A 6455-nucleotide genomic window follows, 5' to 3' on the forward strand; every position below is an offset into this window, starting at 1 on the left:
TCTTCTTTGAGTCTGCATCTTGATCTTTCCTATTGCCATAGTAGCTTTCTATGGTCAAGTTTGTATTTGTAATTTGCTCATTACACGAGTTTTTTTTTTTTTTTGAGGGGCTCTAAGTTCAAGTTAGAATCTGTTCCCACCATGAGCAGAGATTAATCTAATGAGAGTAGAAGCTGTGACAACAATTCCAAAATGTATTCTACACAATTCTATATACCCTGTCCATGCTAAGTGAGAGACAAAAGCACCTATTTTGACCTTATGTCCAGGAAGGTGGGGAAGTCATGGAAAACCAGAGCAAGCAGATTTATTTATCCTTTCCAGCAGCACAGGATGTATTGAATTCTCTTTAATTCCCATTATGTATAGTCTGGCCTTAGATGCTACTGATTCAAACACTACTGAAAGCTCTTCTACAGATTTTTCTAGGACACAAAGAAAAATTTCTGAATCATCTATATGCTTCACGTTTCACAAGGGTTCTCTGGTCAATGGAATAGAATTGAGCTATTTCCTCCTAAGAGACTTATTTGCCTTTTAACTGGAATGTTTCCTTCTTTTCTCTTATGTTAGACAATACAGCCTCATACTGTAGGTAATACATATAACCAAGTACCTCAGTAAATCCAAGTTACCTATTATACCTAGGGAGATTACCTGGTCTTGTTTATGCCTAATGAACAGTAAATATGTGGTCTTACCTGATATATTGTGAGGGTTTAGTGTTCTGTATTTGCTTTAAGTAAAGATGATTTAATTCATTGCATTTCAACCTCCATGTTCTAGCTATCTTTAAGTTCTCTTGAATGGCTATCTAGTAAAAGACAGACTAGATTTGCTGTTTAGTTCTAGAGTATACACTTAGCAGAAATTTATTAATGGAAGGTTCAGGACAGAAAATTTTGGCATATTTTCAGGAAGCATTTCCTTTCGGTTAGAGCTTTCCAAAAGTGACATGAGTTTCCATAAGAGGTGGTGGGGTATCCCTCCTGATGATCATCATTTAAAGCTCAGATGCATCCTGAGATGTTTCTTGGTCTTCCCAAGTTTCAATGCCTCCCCAACTTGCCCAAATTATTTTTTTATTTATTATATGTTATATTGCCTTATTCACTCATATGTTATCACCTTTTACTGTAATCTTCTCCAGGACAGGTCTGATTTTCTTCATATTCCTAAAGCCTGTCATGTAATAGTTTCTTTAAAAGTGCATACTGAAATTAAGACTAAAGGGTCCTTGAATTCAAGGATATTCACTACTCTTGGAGAAATTCAGCAGAAAAGGAAAGAGATTCCCAATACCTTTCTCAAATAGTAAAGACAAGGAATACAGAAATCTGTGGCAATGACCTTTGAGGAGTTATCATAGATTTCAGGCCATGCAGTTTATTGATTATATGCAGATTATGTGATTATAATAATCACAAAAATTTTAAACTGTAGTTTATAATTTAAAAGCCATCTAGAATGGGGCTTCTGCTCTAAGTGCTTTAGGAAACTAAGATTAAGTTGCAGAGAAGGTGCTGATGGGCATTGGCTGAGGGATTTTCCTCTCCTGGGAGGCCCTTCTGTCAATGAAATCACATAATGAATTCCTATCCCTGCCCCTTTAGCAACAACAGCTTCAATTATAACAACTGACCTGCTGTCATCATTTTGGACTGTATCATTTCTGGCTCACCAATCCCATTTTAATGATTTTAAATGATGATTTCAAACCTTTGAGTAAGTAGTTGCTAAATTGCCACCCTTCCTTTACAAAAAAAAGAAAGAAATGGAGGTTGAGATTAGTGAAATAATATTCCCAGTGTTGCTCAGTCAATGATTCAGAGCCAAAATGAAAATCCAAGTCTCTTAACTCTATATTGCCAAGCATAAAATTATTCAATATCCAGAACTACGGTACTGTTAAGTGGGCTGAGTAATTTAAAATGACTGTTGGTATTACATTCAGTTCCAAAATCAAGACTTCAATTATTTGGCAGTCAATATATTCTTCTTAAAATATAAAAATTTCATTTTCCTTCCATATCTATGTTTCTTAACTTCTTACAATCCAGTCAGGAAGAAGGCTTCTCAATAGCAATAAAATTAATGAGCCCATGATGAGAGATGCAGGGATCTTGGATGAAACTCATGATACTTAAGGATGAATTCCAGATTGGAGTTTCAAACCTTCGTTAAAATAGTTTCTTATAAAGCTAGCTTTTTTTGCCTCCAAATTGAAGATCTCAATCCCTACACCACATACCTGTCATGGTTACTGCCCTGACTACTATGAAAGTCAAAATGGAGGAAAGGAGTCTATGCATATGTTATATCACTGCAAGTCTGACATTTCATAGGGTTATCACTCTGAGCTTCTAGGGGTTTTGTGGTCTTCCAGAAGTAAGAAAAAGAAGTCTCTGTGGGGGTCTCCAGTCAAAAGAACCAAAGGAAGAGGTCCTTGTCTTCTCTTTCCTTGGTGTTTCTGAGCTGTAGCTTTTCATCCTCCTCATAGATCCAATCTGACCAATGGAATTCCAAGCACCTCCATTCATGATTTATGGATAGCATGAGGGAACATACAGGAGGATTTGTTCTCTTTGATATAATGCCTGAAATTAATGTATTGGCTTATCTCCTTGTCATTTCCTTCTCCTTCCTCATCTTCTTTTTGCTGACCCATTTGTTACCCTGGGGGTGTAAAAAGACAGAGAGAATATAGACAGTTCTTCAGAAAGAGATCTTATCTTGAAATATTACAACAACTCTATTGGATCACAGGGCTTACAGTAGTTTGGATTCTACATTTTACAATGAACTTGAGTCATATTCTGATTCAATACAACAGCTTAATGATTGTGCGGTAAGGGATTTGGAGTAGGGTACTGACTTTTCAACATAACAACTTAATTTTTAAATGAATCAGGTCATCAATCAGTCAAAAAGCATGAATTATTTATGTGATGTTAGGTGTTTGGAGTGTTTTTCCATATAAAATAAACATTTTACTTATTTGTTTATTACATTTAAGGGAGATGATGATATTACTTTCATTTCACAGATGAAAATGCTGCAGATTAGAAAGGGAACTGACTTTCCAAAGGGACTAGGGCAGGAAATATTGAGGAATTGTTATTAAACTAGACTCAAGGTGCACTTAAATAGGTCACAGTTAAATTCTAATCTGTACTTCTGATGAGTACCATTTAGATATTCAAACTAAGTGACCACTGGATGTTCAAATTGTAGATGCTGGAAAGGATCTGAGGCAACTTGTCCCACTACCTCATTTTATACCAGAAACAGTTAAGGATCAAAAAAAGTAGTGATTCTGGAACATTAATTTCTATATTTCTAGCATAAAGTCCCCATATTACACATGAGAAAAATCAAGCCCAGACACAAGAGACTTTCTGAAAGTCACAGAATGTAAGTGACTGTTAGCTATTTTTTCATTACTTTGACCACGGTAGTATCTGAAGTCCTAGGTGGCAAGCTCTGTCTCACATTTGTCTTCATATCCTCAAATATATACTGTAACACCTTGGAAAAAATTAGTGTTTAATAAGTCTTTATTCAGTGACAAAATGTTGAATACTCAGAGCTCCAAGGGATGTGCTTTCCCACTACACCACACACACACACACACACACACACACACACACAAACACACACAAACACACACACACATGGACAGGATCCCAGGCAAGGCTACTTGCCATGCTTTCCTTTGCTTGATGAATTGAGTTTGCCAGCATTATTTCTCTTAGCATTCTGAAGCAGTTGTCTCGCAGGTATGTGAAAACCAAACAGATGGTTTCTTGATACCATCATATAGCAGGAAAGAAGGAAATAAATATAATCTTAATAAGTACCTACTATGTACCAAACACTGTGTCAAGTGCTTTACAAATATCTCATTTAATCCTTACAAAAATTATGTGAGGAAGGTGCTCTTATAATTTCCATTACACAGTTGAGGAAACTGAGGAACACAGAGACTGACACATAGGAGTCACTATTTACATGTTAACTATTAGCTGTTATTGAAAGAGTTAAATGAATTGCAAGAAGTCACACACAGCTAGTGAGTATATGAAGTCAGATTAAAACTCAGATCTTCCTTTTTCCAGGCTCAGTATTTTGCTCACTGTACTGCTGTCCTTGGGAACCTTCTTCCCAGAGAATTATGATGTGATATGGTAGAATTACAGTCAACTCAGTGGTGCAGTGCATAAAGCACTCACTTTGAAATAAGGAAGATTCATCTTCATGAGTTCAAATCCAGACTCAGACACTAGCTGGCAAGTCACTTAACCCTATTTACCCCAATTCTCCATCTTCAAGAGTGATCTGGAGAAGCAAATGGCCAACTACCTAATATCTTTGACAAGAAAATCTCAAGTGGAGTCATGAAGAGCTGGACACACCTACAAAATGACTTAACAACAACAGTAGTGAAAGTACCTTGGAGAGACCTTGGAGTATGAATAGACATTCTATAACTGTTTCTAATCTGATATCTGTAAATTGAATAATAGTCTTTGAGTAGCTCAAGCTGCAGAAAGGACACTCAGAATGTCTTCCAAAGGCCTTAGCTCTTGACTTACTCTTCTCTTTGACATCTATTACATTTACTTCTTCCAAGACATTGGCATTCTGATGAGAGAAGAATAAAAATACTTTAAGGGAAAAGGCCAGAGACATTTTCCCTATCTGAGAATATCTATGACCCATGAACAAGGGACTAAGTTCTTTACTAAGGTTGATGCTTGTTTTTTTGTTGAAGGGAAAGGAAATAAAAGCTATAACTTTATGAGTTTCAAAATGTCAGAAGATGAAGCTATCTAGAGTCTGGAAGTCCAGAAATCTGGGAATCTGGGAGCTGAGTCTGTGCTAACCAGAAGAATATTGTTATCTCAAAGATCAAGCAGTAGCTTTTATGACCCAGCATTGTAATAGTTGACTTCTACCAGTGATGTTACATTTAGATGTGAACTTGGTGGGACCAATGCTAGGTAGAAATGGTGTTCACCCTTCTCGTGCCCACTGTGATGCTGGCCGTGGCTGCTCACCCCCTGTGGGGGCCTTGATTGAGGTTCTGGGCCACGGCCCTGCTCCAGACCAGGCTGCCATTATTGGGTATTTGTGCCCTGAGGCTAATGAGAAGCAGCTACCATCAAAAAAGTGAAACTCTGGCTGGAGCCATCCTGGACAATACCCCCAAACAGTACCCTCCTAAGATTCAGCAGTTAGTACAGGACATCGCTGGCCTCACTCTACTGGAAATCTCTGATCTCAATGAGTTACTGAAGGAAACACTGAAGATCCAGGATGTGGGGCTGGTGCCAATGAGTGGCATGGTACCAGGTGCTGCTACTGCAAAGGCAACCTCTGAGGTAGCAGATAAGGAAGAGGCACCCAAACAGAAGGAGCAAACACATTTCACTTTTAGGCTGACAGAAGCCAAGCCTGTGGATAAAGTGAAACAATCTAAGAAGTAAAGAATTACATTCAGGGCATAAACCTTGTCCAGGCAGAGAAGCTGGTAGAGTCCTTACCCCAGGAAATCAAAGCCAATGTTGCCAAATCAGAAGCAGAGAAGATTAAAGCAGCCTTGGAAGCAGCTGGTGACACTGTGATTTTGGAGAAAGAGTTTGGGGTTCTGTAAGACTTGTGTGAAGTGGGGATTACTCCAGTCCAGTCTGACCACTCGGGCAATTGGCCCCATGTGTATTACTGCCTGCAGACCCAAACACATGTGCTTAACCAGTGTGGGTAGTTTGAGTGAGAACTTTCTCAGTTTTCCAGGGAACTCTGTTCTGGGAGGGATGGGGAGGCCCATCTGTCCCAGGACCTTTTAAAAGGCTGCAGTGAAGAAGGACTCTGTGAAACATAAGAGTAGGGAGCAAGTTTGTTCAAACAGTAGTCTATGAGGAAAATATATCATTACCCAGAAAAAAGAAGAAATGGTGTTCAGACTAAGCCTCCTCACCGCAGAGATCAAGGCATTATAGTAAAAAGTATGCCCCTGAGGTATCAGGGTGGTAATGTGTTTTATACCTCTATTCTTGACACATCTTTGAAGAAAATATCCCTTTATAAGAACTAACCAGGACAAACATCTGGAATCAGGGATCGAGGCAACAGCATTATAGAAAGATACCTCAACTACTGTGATGCACCAGTAGAGTCCAGAGATGGAAGATGTGGCAGTATGACTTTGAGGCAGTGAACTAGAGTTATGTCACTTCACCTGTCAGCTTTGTCCAACTCTGTAGTCCAGAAAATATCCGTAGTCATTGTTGTCCCTTTCACAATACAACAAAACAAGTATTAGGCAAAAGAATAGTCTTTTTCCTTCCTGCTAATAAGGTTCACAACCTGGGAAATGTCTTGAATTCTCTCTTTTCATCATTTCTCCTAATCAGCAAGTTCCTCAGTCTTATATATTTTAACAGTTGTGTTCA

At 38.4% G+C, this 6455-nt stretch overlaps 1 pseudogene; it reads left to right on the plus strand.

The window, feature by feature from the left end:
• Window positions 1-5039: 5039 nt before the first annotated feature.
• Window positions 5040-5656, plus strand: LOC140520530 (large ribosomal subunit protein bL12m pseudogene; annotated as a pseudogene).
• Window positions 5657-6455: the final 799 nt, after the last annotated feature.

Source organism: Notamacropus eugenii, chromosome 1 (assembly GCF_028372415.1).
Source record: "Notamacropus eugenii isolate mMacEug1 chromosome 1, mMacEug1.pri_v2, whole genome shotgun sequence".
NCBI lineage: Eukaryota > Metazoa > Chordata > Mammalia > Diprotodontia > Macropodidae > Notamacropus > Notamacropus eugenii.